Here is an 18,468-nt window from a genome sequence, read left to right on the forward strand (position 1 = left end):
TTGTTTTAGTTGAAAACTAAATTTTCTATCAAAAAACGGTTTTGACTGAATTTTTTTGACCAGCTCTTAGTTTGCTGGCAGCGAAATGCCTGATTTTAGCTGACTTGGCCCAGAATAGTTAATGTAACTGCAGAACCTTTTTTATAATGTCAGGGTAAGGAACATGAAGATGAAAACTTGGCCTGCCATAAGAAGAAAGGGATATCTCAGCACCAGGAGCAGGTGCTTCTATGGTATAAACAAGCACCATTTCTGTAGCAGGGGAAGGAAATGGAGTAGGAAAGGAAACAAGATGTAAAGTACATTTCATACAATTCTACCTTTTTGAAACAGATTAGATTTTTAAATAGTCGCTTGGGGTTACACTGACTGAGGAGTACAAGACAGGAAGGCTAATGGAGCAGGACCTGTCAGTTTGTGAAGTTAGTGAAATGTGTCTAGAAGATAATAAACATTCAGTAATAATGAGTTAGGGCTTGGCTACACTTGCAAGTTGCAGCGCTGGTAGAGGCTTTCCAGCGCTGCAATTAGTAACCGTCCACACCTGCAAGGCACATCCAGCGCTGCAACTCCCTGGCTGCAGCGCTGGCTGTACACCTGGCCAGGTTGGGGTGTAGCGATTGCAGCGCTGGTGATCCAGCGCTGGTGATCCAGCGCTGCTCATCAAGTGTGGACACACACCAGCGCTTTTATTGGCCTCCAGGGAATAAGGAGATATCCCAGAAAGCTTTTAACTAAATTACCCTCTTTGTTTTTTTTATGCAGCCTCTCTTTGTTTTGTTGTGAACTCCATCGGAGCTCTGTTGAACTGCTTATCTAAAAAACAAACACTGATCACAGCAAACAGGAGCTATCTGTACCTGGCTGTGAACGATCAAATGAGAGGCAGGGAGTGAATGTTTGCTTGACAGAGAAACTTTTTCAATCCAGGAAGCTAAAGTGTTGGCTCCAAAAATCCACTCTTTCTATCTTCCCCGCTCCCTGTCACAGTACACCACAGGGAGTGAGTGAAACAGCGGGGAGTCCGTGTTGGAGGCAGGCTGTTTGCAATTAAGAGTTAAGACTAAGGGCTCGTGAACATTTTGTGATTTTTCAATCCAGGAAAACTAACACACAGTGTTGGCTCCAAAAATCCACTCTCTCTCTCTTCCCCGCTCCCTGTCACAGTACACCACCCTCCACCCCCCTCTTTTGAAAAGCACGTTGTTGCCACTTGAATGCTGGGATAGCTGCCCATAATGCAGCACTCCCAACAGCGCTGTAAATGTTGCAAATGTGGCCACACACCAGCGCTGGTAGCTGTGAGTGTGGCCACACACCAGCGCTGCTCCTACACAGCTGGATGACCAGCGCTGCAAACTACCAGCGCTGCAAACTGTAAGTGTAGCCAAGCCCTTAGTGAGAAATTGCTGAAGGAGTAATATCACTCCCAGATTAATTTTTCTATTAATCATGCAGACAGTTTTGAAAATGTGCTGTTGTTTTTATTAGTAGTAGTTATTTAGCATGCACCAAAAAATAAAGAGAGACAAGGTGGGTGAGGTCATATCTTCTGTTGGTGAGAGAGACAACCTTTCAAGCCACACAGAGCTCTTCTTTAGGTCTGGGAAAGGAACTGCCAGTGTCACAGCAAAATGAAAGATGGAACAGATTGTTTAGCATAAGTAGTTAGCACATATTGTAGGGGACCATTCAAGGTAGAGTGGCCCGTTAACACCTCTGCAGTCATAGGACAAAAAAAATGGGGGGTGGGGGAGAGGAGTTAATGGGTTAGAGATACTTGTAATAAGCCATAAATCCAGTGTCTCTGTTCTGTCAAAAAGAACGAGGAGTACTTGTGACACCTTAGAGACTAACAAATTTATTTGAGCATAAGCTTTTGTGGGCTAAAACCCACTTCATTGGATGCATGCCGTGGAAAATACAGTTGGAAGATATATATATACACAGAGAACATGAAAAAATGGGTATTGTCATACCAACTGTAATGAGAGTAATCAATTTAGATGGGCTATTATCAGCAGGAGAAAAAAAAACTTTTGTAGTGATAATCAGGATGGCCCATTTCCAACAGTTGACAAAAAGGTATGAGTAACAGTAGGGGAAAAATAGCATGGGGAAATAGTTTTTACTTTGTGTAATGACTCCCAGTCTTTATTCAAGCCTAATTTAATGGTGTCCAGTTTGCAAATTAATTTCAATTGTGCAGTTTCTCATTGGAGTCTGTTTTTGAAGTTTTTTTTGTTGCAGTATTGTGACTTTGAGGTCTGTAATTGAGTGACCAGGGGTTCTCTGATGGGTTTTTGAATAATTCTTGACGTCTGATTTGTGTCCATTTATTCTTTTGCATAGAAACGGTCTGGTTTGGCAGAGGGGCATTGCTGGCACATGATGGCATATATCCCATTGGTAGATGTGCAGGTGAACAAGTCTCTGATAGTGTGGCTGATGTGATTAGGTCCTAGGATGGTGTCCCCTGAATAGATATGTGGATAGAGTTGGCAACAGGCTTTGTTGCAAGGATAGGTTCCTGGGTTAGTGTTTTTGTTGTGTGGTGTGTGGTTGCTGGTGAGTATTTGCTTCAGGTTGTGGGGCTGTCTGTGAGCGAGGACTGGCCTGTCTCCCAAGATCTGTGAGAGTGAGAGATTGTCCTTCAGGATAGGTTGTAGATCCTTGATGATGCGCTGGAGAGGTTTTAGTTGGGGGCTGAAGGTGATGGCTAGTGGCGTTCTGTTACTTTCTTTGTTGGGTCTGTCCTGTAGTAGATGACATCTGGGTATTCTTCTGGCTCTGTCAATCTGTTTCTTCACTTCAGCAGGTGGGTATTGTAGTTGTAAGAACGCTTGATAGAAATTCTGTGGGTGTTTGTCTCTGTCTGAGGGGTTGGAGCAAATGGGCTGTATCTTAGAGCTTGGCTGTAGACAATGGATCTTGTGGTGTGATCTGGATGAAAGCTAGAGGCTACAGCCAAGCTCTAAGAAAGAAAATCTTAACTATTCTTGCCCTCTAAGGCAATGAGGAGTTTCGGGATGTTACGTTTTGTTCTATAGATTTCCAAGAGTCCTAGCAGCTGCAGTCTGGCATATCAAGAGAAGTTGCTCATTAGAGAAAGAAATTTGTTCAGCAGGAGTGCTTTGGGGATTGAAAGGAGAATGTTGATGTCTCTATACTAGTTTCATGTCAGGTGGGTGGCATATCATGCAGAGAACACACCCATCAAGAAACACAGATGATCTGTGGAGACAAGATATCAGAACAAGACCTTAAAACAGTAACTTCATAACTTGGAAATATTTATGACTCATGATGATCACCAGCCAGTAAGTTTCTTGCATTTTTCCAGCATGAAGATGGATGTGGATTATAATTACATTTCTTATTACTTGCTTTACAGCATGTGAATATATATTTTTGCACAAATGTGCATGAGGCTAGTTGATAGGAAGCCAGAGTAAGCAAGAATGGCATTCCATTGCTGTTACTGTGCCTTCAGTCTTTGTTTGTGGACTTAAAGATAGTGACTCTAAAATCATATATTGCAGCAAACATATTTGTGCACAGCACAAACATTGGGCTGGATTGGGACTTTAATGCGTTTTACTCTTTCAATACACAATATTGAAGACCTACCAAAACGGACAAATGTGGTTTTCATTGCTTGGTTATGAAAAAGCTTTAGCATTGTAGATGGAAAAAATGTCATAAGAAGCAATGAAAACCACATTTGTCTGCTTGGTAGTTCTTCAACACTGTCCATTGTCAGAGTAAAATCCTCGTCGGTGTTGTTCTTGTCCTTAGTTCAGTTTACACCCACAGGTGATTTTAAATTTTAAAGTTTTGTCTTGACTTATGATCTGGAGTCAATTTGGATGGCGGGGAGTGTTGGTAATCTACTCACATGTAATGGAGGGAAAGGGCAATTAACTATTCACAGAAGGGTTCTTGCTGGTTTATATTTCAGCTGAAGTATCATATGACCTAGGTGTGTATAAAATGCAATTCCATCAAATTCCATGAGATTTAATACTTTATATCACAAATTTCCCCTAGCAGTGGGTAGAATGATTAAGACCATGTCTTTCTCCCATGGGCAAATTCATCACCTCGCTAAATGTGAACTACTGCATATGACATCTGAGCAAAATAATTGACTCTTGCATCTCATTTTTTTTAATCTTGTTTTCTAATTGAGTAGCACAACTGGGGCTATGTCTGCAGTATGGACCTTACAGTGGCACAGCTGTACCACTGCAGCTGCGCTGCTGTAAGAGCTTCCGTGTAGCCTCTTTTATGCCGGCGGGGGAGAGCTCTCCCACCAGCATAATTAAATCATCCCCAACGAACAGTGGTGGCTATGTTGGCAGGAGAGTGTCTCTCACCGACATAGCGCTGTTCACACCGGTGCTTTTGGCAGGTTTTTTTTCACACCCCTGACCAACAAGTTTTTCCAACAAAAGCGCTAGTGTAGACAAAGCCTAGGTTCACAGGCGCTGACTTTCTATTATGCCGGGGGGGTGTTTGACCCTTGGCTCTACCCCAGACCCCACCCCCACTCCACCCCTTCTCTCAAGGCCACACCCGCACCCTGCCCCACCTCTTCCCACCCGTTCCGCCCCACCTCCGAGCTCACCACATCCTCACTCCTCCTCCTCCTCCTCCTTCCAGCCTCCTGCATGCTGCAAAACAACTGATTGCGGCAGGCAGGAGGCGCAAGGAGTGGGGGAAGATCTGATTGGTGGGGCCCACCGGTGGGCAGGAGGCACTGGGGGGAGGGGAATTTGCTGATTTTTTTTTCCATGGGGGTGCTCCAGTCCTGGAGCACCCACGGAGTCAGCGCCTATGCCTAGGTTTATATGTTAGGTATTTTTGAAGTTCATGTGTTTTTTAAAAGCTCACATATCAGCAAACCTGAGAGATTAGGTTGGGAAGTTTTAGAATGGTGAAAAAATAAGAAGCCTCTGTCACGGTTGGATTGAGAGTAATAAAGAGTGGGTGAAGCAGAGCATTCTGAGTTGGTTTTTTTTTTTTTCTTTCAGCTGTCAAACTTACCATGTAGAGACTGCCACTGACAGCCAGGTTTTAATTGGAAGGATTGTCAGCTTGATTGAATCTGCTATTGGAACGCGTGCCTGTGGGGGGTTCACTGAAGGATGGTAATCTTTATCAAGAGTTTGATGAGCTGTCTCCAGTGAGACATCGGAACCATACAGGCAAGGAAAGTGGTGTATGTGTGTGTGGTATTACTAAAGATCAAGTAGGAAGGGAAATTGACTGACTTCTTTCTTCTTTTTCGTCTTAAGCAGGAAAAAAAACAACAACATTCTTTGGGCTACATCTTGCTCTGCACTTGGTTTGGGGAAATATAGGAGATTGGTGAGTGGAAGGGATTGTAGGCATCACTGTCTTTCCAAGCACAAGCAGCCAGTCAGGCTGTCCACCTACCTTTCAAAGGAGTGCGGGGTGAACCCTGCCTAGTGTGCTACCCCCAAGCCAATCAGAGCATGACTAGCTGGCTAGCACTTTGGCTGCAGTCAGCATCACATGCCAGCTGTGGGCACCCATTGCTCCTTTGCAAAGGAAACGTACAATGCACCTAGCAGTGTGCAGGAGCGGCGCCAGAGTTTCTGGTGCCCTAGGCAGAATTCGGGAGGCGGCATTTTGTGCACGCCCCATGGGGCGCGCGGGAACTTCCAGTTCCGCTCCTGTCGCACCGCTGAAGAAGGACCTTCGGAAAACAGCGGCAGACAATTGAGCAGCGCAATGACTGCCGCTGTTGCCTGCGGCATTTCGGCAGAGGGTCCTTCTTTGGCGGCGTGATGGGAGCGGAACCGGAAGCTCCCGTGCACCCCTAGGCGACCGCCTAGGATCACCTAATGAAAGCACTGGCCCTGGCAGTGTGAATGCAGCTGAGCCATCCTATCCTTCATCAGCCCGATGCCATGGTAGCAAGAAGCATGACTGCTACTGATTGGCTTTCTACTCCCAGTGTGGTGCCTGATTAGAGCTGATGTAAAGATGGGCCAGAGCAAATTTGCAGTGCAGAACAAGAAGTTTTAATGGTCCTGCAAAACCCCAGAACAATGGTACTTATTCTTGAGTGTCATTTATTGGCATTTTATTAGCTGTTTACATCTGTACAGACATGCTGTTTATAAAGCCTCATTCTCCCCCACCCCTCATAACTGTTCCTCCAATTTTAAGAAATTGTCCTTAAAAATCACAGATCAGAGTAATGGTTGTCATAATGATCAGTGTAGATTATTGTTTTTTATTTGTATTACAGTATCAGGATCCCCAGTCACAAACCAGAACCTCATTTTGCTAGATGCTGTGCAAACACAGAGCATAAAGATGGTCCCTGGCCACCAAAGCTTGCTACCGAAGGAATACATAGATCATGGATCAGTAATAGAAATAGCTGAAATATGGCAGATTTTCCACAAAAAACCCCATTTTTCCATCAAAATTCAATACATATTTTGTGTTTACATTTTGAAATTCAAACTAGTTTGGCCAGCTCAATAGCTAGTTGAAAACCAAGTTTTCACAAAAAATTCATACTTGATTTTTTTTCCCCCTGAAATTCAAAATGTCGACACAAAATTTCATAGCAAAAAATAAAATTCTGAAAATTTCAACCAACTCAAATAACAATAAAGCTGGTTAATAATCGATATGGCCTGGCAACCTGTCTGACTAGAATGCAGTTAAATTCACTACGAAACTCTGATTCTGTAACAGAAATATCTCAGCTGGGTCAGGCAGATATTGTGGCTGTGGGGAGGAATGGTGTCTGTAACTTCATTCTACCTGGTTGAGCTTCTGTCTGTAAGCCAGGACCTTAGCTAGTATAAAATCAGGATAGAACAGGGGTGGGCAAACCTTTTGGCCTGAGGGCCACATTGGGGTGTGAAACTGTATGAAGGGCAGGGAAGAGAAGGCTGTGCCTCCCCAAACAGCCTCGCCCCACCCCCTCCCACTTCCTGCCCCCTGACAGCCCCCCTCAGAATCCCCGACCCGTCCAACCCCCCCCGCTCCTTGTCCCCTGACCGCCCCCTCCCAGGACCAGTTCTCTGAAGATGTCCACACAGTGTGCAGAGGCGGTCAAAAAGAAAACAGGATGTTAGGAATCATTAAAAAGGGGATAGAGAATAAGACTGAGAATATATTATTGCCCTTATATAAATCCATGGTACGCCCACATCTCGAATACTGTGTACAGATGTGGTCTCCTCATCTCAAAAAAGATATACTGGCACTAGAAAAGGTTCAGAAAAGGGCAACTAAAATGATTAGGGGTTTGGAGAGGAAAAGTTATTTACTTATTCCCATAATACAAGAACTAGGGGTCACCAAATGAAATTAATAGGCAGCAGGTTTAAAACAAATAAAAGGAAGTTCTTCTTCACGCAGCGCACAGTCAACTTGTGGAACTCCTTACCTGAGGAGGTTGTGAAGGCTAGGACTATAACAGCGTTTAAAAGGGAACTGGATAAATTCATGGTGGTTAAGTCCAAAGATGGCTATTAGCCAGGATGGTTAAGGAATGGTGTCCCTAGCCTCTGTTTGTCAGAGGATGGAGATGGATGGCAGGAGAGAGATCACTTGATCATTGCCTGTTAGGTTCACTCCCTCTGGGGTACCTGGCATTGGCCACTGTCGATAGACAGGATACTGGGCTAGATGGACCTTTGGTTTGACCCGGTATGGCCGTTCTTATGTTCTTATGACCCCCACCCCAAACTGCCACCCTGGGACTCCACCCCCTATCCAACCCCCCAAATGCCCCCCCCCCCCGGACCCCTGTCCACATCCCTGACCCCTGACAGGCTCCCCGGGACTCCCACTCCCCATCCAACCCCCCCGCTCTCTGTCCCCTGACTGCCGCCCAGGACCCCTTGCTCCTTTTCATGCATGGATGGGACTTGCGATAGGGGCAACACTCAAACAGTAACTGAAAATTAAAAGTAGCCCTGAAAATTCCTCTCCCTCTGCATTGCTCAGGTTTTAGTTTCTTGTCACTTGTGATCTCAGAGGTCTCCCAAGGAGTCTTCAAGCAAAAGAAATTAAGTCAAGACTTGATATTTATAATGTAAAGCAAGACGAAGAAAACCAAACATTTTAAAAAGAATGTGCTATGCCTTCTTTATATGTCATAAACAGAGCAAAAAGGGTACAAAATGGAGGGTTTTTGTTCTCCCCAGCTCACCTTTAAGATTATTTTATCCAGCCAGGCTGAAAAGTCACTTTAATCTTATGACTTGGTTATGGTAACCCGTTAGATCTCAGCATTGTCTGTTAAGCCATATGCGCTTCATGCTGCAATTAATCATATTGTTCTACAAGGACAACACTTTGTTGCATATGCTCCATGGGCATGTATGAGGACACATTCTGGCTATGTCTACACTACAGCCTATGTCGGTAAAACTTATGTCGCTCAGGGGTATGACTATTTCACCCCCCTCAGATACATAAGTTACGCCGACATGAGTGCTCATGTGCACAGCTACTGTGTTGGCAGGAGAACACAGAGCATCTTCACCAGATGTGCTGCAGCGGCTCAGCTGTATCGGTATAGCTGCGCTGCTGTAGCACTGTATGTCTAGACTCACCCATTGTCTCCTCCTCTTTCGTTGCTTTAGTACTCCCAGGACCTCCCTGCATTGGCTGCATCACTTATTAGTATAAGAGTGAATATGTGTGGACCAGTTCTTTAATGCAATAGTATGGATTTATTAGGAGCAGCTTTCAGCTTCGGATCACGAATACTGGCTGAGTCCTCACACTCCCGCACATGTATGCAAAGCCTGCTCTAGGGGCCTTCAACTTTTAAATGCTATTTAAATTAAGGATCATTTTCTGTATATAGTGCTTTGATTATGGGTTTAAATAAAAAAGTCCTGAATATTTTTCTCACCCTTATTGCTCCAGACAGGCATACTGCTACAATCCAAGTTTAGGCACCAAATGCCAGTCTGGGCTTTACCTGTAACGGTTAACCATGAACCAGTTTGAGGACAGAGATCACTCTTTACTTCTTAACACTACTTTATGAACGAACCCTTTTTCACTTGTGATGCTTATAGCCTGGAATTTTGTGCCCTCCCCAGTTGGGTCTCATCTCTGGGACCTGACAGATCTGTGGAAAACAATAGCAAGTTTACATCAGGTGGATGTTTTACCCAGTAAACTGATGGGAATGATTCTGACACAGAGTCTTCTAAGAGAAGGGTCTCCTGTTCTTTGCAAACTACTCTCGTCCTGACAAACTCATCACACCAAACACATGTCTTACAGGATATTTCTCCATAAAGAGTAACATGTAAGGTATCTACAGAAAGCTCATAACTTGCTGAGGGTACGTCTACACTACAAGACTATTTCGAATCTACTTAATTCGAATTTGTGGAATCGACCTTATGAAGTCGAATTTGTGTATCCACACTAAATACACTAATTCGACTGTCTGAGTCCACAGTAACGGGGCCAGCGTCGACTTTGGAAGCGGTGCACTGTGGGAAGCTATCCCACAGTTCCCGCAGTCCCCGCTGCCCAGTGGAATGCTGGGTAGAGCCCCCAATGCCTGCTGGGGGAAAAAATGTGTCGAGGGTGGTTTTGGGTAACTGTCATCATTGAACCGTCACTCCCGCCCTCTCTCCTTGAAAGCGCCGGCGGGAAATCTGTTCACGCCCTTCTCTGGTCGGTTACAGCTCGGACGCCACAGCACTGCGAGCATGGAGCCCGCTGCGATCATCGCTGCACTTATGGCCGTTGTCAACTCCTCGCACCTTATCGTCCACCTCTTCCACAGTCAGCTGCTGAGAAATCGGGCAAGGAGGCTCCGGCAGTGCGGTGAGGACAGGAAGTCACAGAGTGGCGCAGACCTCTCACAAAGCAGGGTACGCCGCGCAGTGGAGATCATGGTGGCAATGGGTCAAGTTCATGGTGTGGAACGGCGATTCTGGGCCCGGGAAACAAGCACGGACTGGTGGGACCGCATAGTGCTGCAGGTCTGGGATGAATCACAGTGGCTGCGAAACTTCAGGATGCGTAAGGGTACTTTCCTTGAACTCTGTGACTTGCTGGCCCCTGCCCTGAAGCGCCAGGACACCCGGATGCGAGCAGCCCTGACTGTGCAGAAGCGAGTGGCCATAGCCCTCTGGAAACTTGCAAAGCCAGACAGCTACCGGTCAGTAGCGAACCACTTTGGCGTGGGCAAATCTACCGTAGGGCTTGCTGTGATTCAAGTAGCCCACGCAATCGTTGAGCAACTGTTCTCAAAGGTAGTGACCCTGGGAAACGTCCAGGTCGTCATAGATGGCTTCGGCGCGATGGGATTCCCAAACTGCGGTGGGGCTATAGATGGCACTCACATCCCTATCCTGGGACCGGCCCACCAGGCCAGCGAGTACATTAACCGAAAGGGCTACTTTTCTATGGTGCTGCAAGCACTGGTGGACCATAGGGGACGTTTTACCAACATCTACGTCGGGTGGCCGGGAAAGGTTCATGACGCACGTGTGTTCAGGAACTCTGGTCTGTTTAAATGCCTCCAGGCAGGTAGTTTCTTCCCGGACCACAAAATAACGGTTGGGGATGTGCAGATGCCTACAGTGATCCTCGGGGACCCAGCCTACCCGCTAATGCCCTGGCTCATGAAGCCCTATACAGGCGCCTTGGACAGAGAGAAGGAGCTCTTCAACTACCGGCTGAGCAAGTGCAGAATGGTGGTAGAGTGTGCTTTCGGACGTCTCAAGGGGAGATGGAGGAGCTTACTGACTCGCTCGGACCTCAGCGAAAAAAATATCCCCGTTGTTATTGCTGCTTGCTGTGTGCTCCACAATCTCTCTGAGAGCAAGGGGGAGACCTTTATGGCGGGATGGGAGATTGAGGCCAATCGCCTGGCTGCTGATTACGCTCAGCCAGACAGCCGTGCCGATAGAAGATCCCAGCGGGAAGCGCTGTGCATCCAGGAGGCTTTGAAAGATAGGTTCTTCGGAGAGCAGGGTAACCTATGACTCTCCAGTTGATTTACAGAGAAGCTGAACCTGAGCCTGTTTCACTGACTGTTGACTTAGATCTGCGGTTACATACCCCGTTCTCCAGGTTTCCCCCCTTCCAACACACGTTTTAAAATAACTTTAATGGAACACTGATTATTAATAAAGTTTTCTTTAATTATGAATTCCTGTTCAAGGGTTGAAACATGGACGCGGACTGTGGTGGGTACGGTGTGCACTGATGTCCAGACCGCTTCTACACTAGAAGAATGACAGGCTCCTGCTCCTACAGCGGTCTCTGGGGGGAGGACGGTTGCAGGTGGGTGTGCAGGAAGGGGTGGGTTTGCAGGAAGGGGTGAGGGGTGCCGTCTTTGGGACGGAGTTTGGATGCAGGCTCTGGGCTGGGGGTTGGGGCGTAGGAAGGGGTGAGGGGTGTGTGGGAAGGGTGAGTATGTGTCTGTGGATGAGGGCTCTTGCTGGGGCTCAGGGCATCGGAGAGGCTCGTGGCTAGGGTGGAAGGGCATGGTAAGGGCAGCCTGCCTTGCCATTTGTGGATGTCAGGCGCTAGGACCCTGGGACAGCATACACCTCACAGACTGACCCGGGGCAGCATTCACCTCCCAGAATGACCCTAGTGCCTAGTGACTGCAGTCTGTGTGTGTCCTGCTGTTGATCCTGCCCCCATGTCTGTACCCTGGTAATGGAGGCTGTCCTATGCAATTAAAAAAACCCTCTCCCCCTTCACAGAAAGTCTTTTGACAAGGAAAACGTGACGGAAACAGTGAATAACAACAAACTACTTTTAATACTCAACTACACAGTGGGGGGATGAAACTTGGATTTGGGACTGGGTGATCCAGGAAGGGAAGCACTTCTCATACTTTAGGGAATGAGAGCTGTTTGGTACATGAGCGCTCTGCTGGGGTGGAGTGACAGTTTTCACGGCCCCTAGCGCCCCTCCTTCTTGTGATTTTTGGTGAGGGGGGGACAGGACTTTGTGGCGGGGGAAGGCGGTTGCAGATACAGTTCAGGGGGGCTCTCTGCTCCTGCCTGCGGTCCTGCAGAACATCTACAAGGCGCCGGAGCGTGTCCGTTTGCTCCCTCATTAGCCCAAGCAGCGTTTGAGTTGCCTGATGGTCTTCCTGCCGCCACCTGTCCTCCCGTTCGCTGTGTGAGCGCTGGTGCTGACATAGGGTCTCCCTCCACTGTCTCTGCTCGGCCGCCTCGGCTCTGGAGCAAGCCATCAGTTCCGAGAACATGTCGTCCCTAGTCTTTTTCTTTTGCCGCCTAATCTGCGCCAGCCTCTGTGAGGGGGATGCCGGGGCAGTTCGGGAAAGAGCCGCAGCTGTGTGATGGGAAAAAGGAAGTGATTTCCTTGAAAAGATACATGTTTGCCGAACACTGAACACAGTCTACTCAGTTTCAGTGAACAAGACCATACAGGGCACCTAGTCTCACGAGCTCTCAGGACAAGTTCGAGATTTCGGAATACGCTTTCATTGGCTGCGGTCTTGCACAGGAGATCGGACAAGCGGGGCGGTACATCTGAATCCATGTAGCAGCCAGGCCTGGTAAGCACTACACTATAGGCTGCTTAACAGTTAATGGATAGCTGTGCCCTCCCGCTGAAGGCAATCTGTAAAGCATAAAGTCTGACCCTGTTCCAGCCCCTCGCGGCTGTGCCCGGGAAAGATCACTGTATGCTTTTCCTCTGCGGCCTCCAACACGTGGCTGTTAAACGAAAGTCATTGCTATGCAAAGTAAAAGTCAAGCATTCACAATAGTAACAGTACACTAATTGCCCTAATTAGATGTAGCAGTCGCCGAACGAGATTACCCTGAGGCGGGTCACTCGGAGAGAGAGAGAGAGGATGCTGCTAGAATCCCTGCACAGACCAGGACCGTATGCTGCCATGCTGGTGGAGGCAATGATTCCGCTGTACATTAGGATGGCCTGGCACGGAAGAGTGTGCTTCCACGGAGCACCAAATAAGGCACCTCTCCCCAGGAACCTCCTGCGGAGACTTTTCGAGCTGCTCTCCGAGAGCTTCGTGGAAGTGTCCCAGGAGGATTTCTGTTCCATCCCTATCTGTGTGGACCTTCTCTTTATATAGTTTTTTATGGAAAAGTTTTTATATAGTTTTTACATATTTTTTTATTCCTGTTTTTTAAAAAATAAATGTTTCCATGTTTATAGCACTTACCGACTGATCCTTCCCCTGATTCTGAGTCCGGGTTAACGGCCGGGGAGGGTTGGTAGGGGATCTCTGTGAGGGTGATGAAGAGATCCTGGCTGTCGGGGAAAGCGGTATTGTAAGCGCTGTCGCCTGCGTCGTCCTCCAAAACCCTTCCTCATCTTCCCCATCGGCGAACATCGCCGAGGAACTGCCCCTCGACACTATCCCATACTCAGAGTCCACGGTCACTGGTGGGGCAGTGGTGGCAGACCCACCTAGAATGGCATGCAGTGCCTCGTAGAAGCGGCATGTCTGGGGCTGTGCTCCGGAGCGTCCGTTTGCCGCTCTGACTTTTTGGTAGCCTTGTCTCAGGTCCTTGATTTTCACGCGGCACTGCGTTGTATCCCGGCTGTATCCTCTGAGTGCCATGGCTTTGGAGACCTTCTCATAGGTCTTTGCATTCCGTTTGTTGGAGCGCAGCTCCGAAAGCACAGACTCATTGCCCCACACAGCGATCAGATCCAGGACTTCCTGGTCTGTCCATGCTGGGGACCTCTTTCTATTCTGGGATTGCATGAACTCCTCTGCTTGAGAGCTCTGCATCGTTGCAGGTGCTGCTGAGCTCGCCCCGATGTCCAACCAGGACATCAGATTCAAAGTGCCCAGACAGGAAAAGGAATTCAAATTTTCCCGGGTCGTTTCCTGTGTGGCTGGTCAGAGAATCCAAGCTTGGACTGCTGTCCAGAGCGTCAACAGAGTGGTGCACTGTGGGATAGCTCCCGGAGCTAGTAAGTTCGATTTGCATCCACACCTAGCCTAATTCGAGATAGCCATGTCGAATTTAGCGCTACTCCCCTCGTCGGGGTGGAGTACCGAATTCGAACTAAAGAGCCCTCTAGTTCGAATTAAATGGCTTCCTGGTGTGGACGGTTGAGCGGTTAATTCGAATTAACGCAGCTAAATTCGATTAAAAGTCCTAGTGCAGACCAGGCCTGAGATTCATAATCATTTTGTGATGAATGTATGGGTAATATTTGAGGAATAATGTATTTGTATATGAAAGTATGCTTTATGGACTTGGAATAAAAATTAATCAGTAGGGGATAATAATGTATCTTGGTCATGGCACATTCAGGCAGGAAGGATTTGTCATCCTGCCCTGTTTAGCTGGTGATGGAAATCAAGGTTCAATTGTCTAGCCTTGCACAATGCTAAGTGTATACTTAAAATGCTACAGAGGTGCAGCAGTAGTGCTTCAGTGTAGACACTATCTATGCTGACAGCAGAGGTTCTTCCATTGGTGTAGGTGCTCATCCTCTCCAAGAGGCAGGCAGTAGCTAGGTTGACAGAAGAATTCTTCCACTGACCTAGTGCTGTCTACCCCAGAGGTTAGGCTGGTATAGCAATGTCTCCTAGGAGTGTGGATTTTCCACCCCCTGCCCCCTGAGATGTAGCTATACCACTGTAAGTTCCTAGTGGAGACCAGCCCTTAAACTTTCAATGAAAAATCACCAGAGGCAACTGCTAACAGTCAACACCACTTACAAGTAAAAAAGGAACATTACAAGACAGGGGATCACCCTGAATATGACTAGGGAAAAAAGACTCAGTATCACACAGATCTTCTGGATCCATTCACAGACACTTGTAGAGTGGGGGTGTTTTCATGAATGTTTGGATCCTTGTTCTTGTGAAACCAGCCAGCTCTTCAACAGACAAAGCGTTTTTTGTGGGGAGGGAGGAACCTACTTTGTTAGTTGGAAAAGGCAGCTATTAATAATTATAGACCCAGGTGTGCGTGTTATGATTTTGTTTTGTATTGTAACCATTTGTTTCCACCACTTTCTCTCATTTCTAGTTAAATCTTTACCCTTTCTTACAATAAACCAAAAGTAAGTTTAGCTAAGTGCTCACAAGTGCAGTGTGGTTTCCAAGAGCGGTAGTTTAAAGTAAAATTGGTAAATTGGGGCACATGGCATCTTTGGGATAGAGGATCTGTTTTTGCTACGTTTTCTAAATCCATTACTTCCTTTGCTATACTCTTCAGGCTAGCCAAGAACCCAATCCTGTGCTGGTAAATTGCCAATCTGTCAACACTGCAGGGTTAGGCCCCAAAACAAGAGGTATAATACAGCCTTTTCTCAATATTTTCACTCATGCCATTTCCCTCTCACAAACAGTATAAATCCAATGAAGTTGGGTAAATATAGCCAAAAATAGGAGATTTTGAAAGCAGCCAACCATTGATTGCATCTGATTGAAAGAAATACAGTGGGCATCATCTGGCCTGAACTTTGAAACTCTCTGTAGAGAATGAGATATGACTTGGAGAACATTGGCAGTTCTGATAAATGCCTTGCAGCTAAAGCGTCCGTGGGCTAAAGCAAATGAATGAATGTTGGAACCGAATACAGTATCCAGGAAGCAGTGCAACTGTAGGTTTACAGTGATGCCTACAGGGATTGTTTATTTTAGTGCTCCTTCGAATTTGAACTTCAGAATGCCTGGCTTTCTTCAAGCATGATTGTCAGAGCTTATGCGGCTTGCAGCTCTGAGCTCAGCCTTCAGGTATCTAATTTATCTTTCTCTCTCCTGACAGTGAAATTGTGATACTATGCACATGGCAGGCTTGTCTCCAACAGCCTTTAGCCTTTAGTCATGGCCATGAACAGGAGAGTGCTATATTACCTACTTGAGAGACGCCTTTTTCCACATGTGATGCTGCTTCAGTTGCGGATCAGTGGAGATGCTTGGAGCTAGAGGTTCTCCTCCCCCGCTCCCCATCTGTTTGGGCCAGATCCAAAGCACATTGAAGTCAATGGGAGTCTTTCAGTCGACTTTGGATCAAACTGTGTGGGGATTTTCTGTGAGGGCCTCTCACCTTTGGCATTCATTCCCCTCCCTTTGCTCTGAAATGGCTAAACTGTAGGGCACGATGCAAAGCCCACTCTATTAGCTCCAGCTTTCCGGGGGAAGGTGCAGTTGCTTTGGGGTGTGTGTTTTCAGAGGGAGAGAGTGGAATATCTCTTCTAGGTATTACTGTTGTCAGGGATGGCTCTAAGTTTTTTGCCGCCCCAAGCATGGCAGGCAAGGCGGCTTTTGGCGGCGCGCCTGTGGGCGGTCCGCTGGTCATGTGGATTTGGCGGCTTGCTTGTGGGAAGTCCGCTGGTGCGGCATCATCAGTGTCCCCACTGCCGAATTTCTGCTGAAGCCATGGGACTGGCGGACCTCCCGGAGGCGCGCCGCCAAAAGCCGCCAGCCTGCCACCCTCACAGCGACTGATAGGCCGCCCCCCGTGGCTTGCCGCTCCAGGCACGCGCTTGCTGTGCTGGTGCCTGGAGCCACCCCTGACTGTTGTACTAATTGATCATGCTTCTGGGCCCCAGCTCAGCAGAGTGCTTACACAGGTGTCTAACTTTAAGCATGTGAGTTGTCCCACAAATTTCACTAGGATTACTTGCATGCTTAAAGGTAGGCATGTGCTTAAGGATCTGGCTGAACTGGGACCTTATAGAATGTCAATAGCCAGGGTAGGCACCTTTTGGTTATAAAACATGAAATAATTTTGGATTTGGGGTATATCCTACTAGAGCTTTTTAAAGGGGTTTTATTGGGGGAGAGGTGGTGGTAGACATCCGGATAACGGATCACTCAGAAATTGGAGATAGTAAATACTTATTCAGCATGGGCTTGCACCATCTCTCATTGGAATCCAGGGAAAGATTCTTATTGATTTCAGCAGGAGCTGGACTGGACCCTAAATTAGAAAGTGAGCAAAGTATTAATAATATCAGGTGCCAAAAGTTGTTACCAGGCAATTGCTGTCTGGCGGGAAACAAGTTTGCTGATCTCAGTCCAATTTGCAGAAAGCTAGTTTGTACATCACAAGAGCCACCACCGCAATTGGTATTAGCTGGCAGTATTAGCCGAGGTCTTAGGGACTGAAAAGGCGTGGAGAGTGAAGTACTAGCTCATTGCCAGAGCTTGTCTGCACTAGAAAATTAGACTGTGTTAGAGTACAACCTTAAGGATTTATGTTAGGGCTTGGCTACACTTACAAGTTGCAGCGCTGGTGGAGGCTTTCCAGCGCTGCAATTACACCCCGTCCACTTGCAGGGCACAACCAGCGCTGCAACTCCCTGGTTGCAGTGCTGGCTGAAAACCCATCCGGGTTGGGGTATAAGGAGTGCCCAGTGGTGATCCAGCGCTGCTCATCAGGTGTGGACACTCACCAGCGCTGTAATTGTCCTCCAGGGAATAAGGAGTTATCCCAGAATTCCTGTTCAGCCACTCTGCTCATCAGTTTGCACTCTACTGCTCTTGCCTCAGGTGACCCGCCCTTTAAATGCCCCGGGAAATTTAAAAATCTCCTTCCTGTTTGCTGCAGCCAGGTGTGTGTGGAGTGCAATCAGTTAATCTTTACAGGTGACCGTGCCTCCACGTGGCAAACGAGCCCCAGCATGGAGCACTGGCGAATTGCAGGACCTCATTAGTGTTTGGGGGGAGGAAGCTATGCAGTCCCAGCTGCGCTCCAGCCGTAGGAATTACGATATCTTTGAGCAGGTATCAAGGTCCATGCTGGATAGGGGCCATGATCGGGACGCACTACAATGCAGGGTTAAAGTTAAAGAGCTGCGGAGTGCCTATTACAAAGCCCGCGAGGGCAATCGCCGATCTGGAGCTGCCCCCACGACATGCCGTTTTTACAGAGAGATGGACATGATACTTGGGGGTGACCCCACTGCCAATCCCAGGACCACGATGGACACTTCTGAGCAGGGTGGGGGACAGGAGGTGGAGGCGGAGGCGGTGGGGGGGGTGGAGGAAAACGCGAGTGAAGCTACTGGGATGGGGGAAAACACCCCAGAGTCCCAGGAGGCATGCAGCCAGGAGCTCTTCTCAAGCCAGGAGGAAAGTACCCAATCGCAGCAGCCAGCAGTTGCAGAAGGACAAGCAGAGCAGCGGGTTACCGGTAAGCGGCTTTTATTTTCTGGGTGGAAATGTTTCTGGAGAGGAAGGGGGGTTAGGGCTGCATGCATGCCAGCCTAGATGTGGAATAGCCCATTGATGTGGTCTATCACGTCGCGGTAATCGGCTGCAGTAATCTCCTCAAAAGTTTCAGCCAGAGCGTGGGCAATATGCCTGCGCAGGTTTATAGGGAGAGCCACTGTGGTCCTTGTCCCAGTCAGGCTAACGCGTCCGCGCCACTGTGCCGCGAGGGGTGGGGGGACCATTGCTGAACACAGGCAAGCTGCATAGGGTCCAGGGCGGAATCCACATTGCTGTAG

General features: G+C 47.7%; 1 protein-coding gene across 4 annotated transcripts in view; it reads left to right on the top strand.

Annotated features, from left to right (window-relative positions):
- The window catches only part of RNF152 (ring finger protein 152), a 77,259-nt gene that overhangs the window by 28,364 nt on the left and 30,427 nt on the right, over window positions 1–18,468 (top strand). The window contains exon 3 of one of the 4 annotated variants that reach the window (XR_006577032.1): window positions 5,037–5,205. The exons of 2 other annotated variants lie outside the window; for them this stretch is intronic. The gene's annotated coding sequence lies outside the window, so the exon portion shown is untranslated. Of the gene's footprint in view, window positions 1–5,036; window positions 5,206–13,913; window positions 13,969–18,468 lie in introns of those variants that run through there. One more of the 4 variants, XM_045006096.1, reaches the window with a different exon arrangement.

This window comes from Mauremys mutica, chromosome 2, assembly GCF_020497125.1.
Source record: "Mauremys mutica isolate MM-2020 ecotype Southern chromosome 2, ASM2049712v1, whole genome shotgun sequence".
NCBI classification, from domain to species: Eukaryota; Metazoa; Chordata; order Testudines; family Geoemydidae; genus Mauremys; species Mauremys mutica.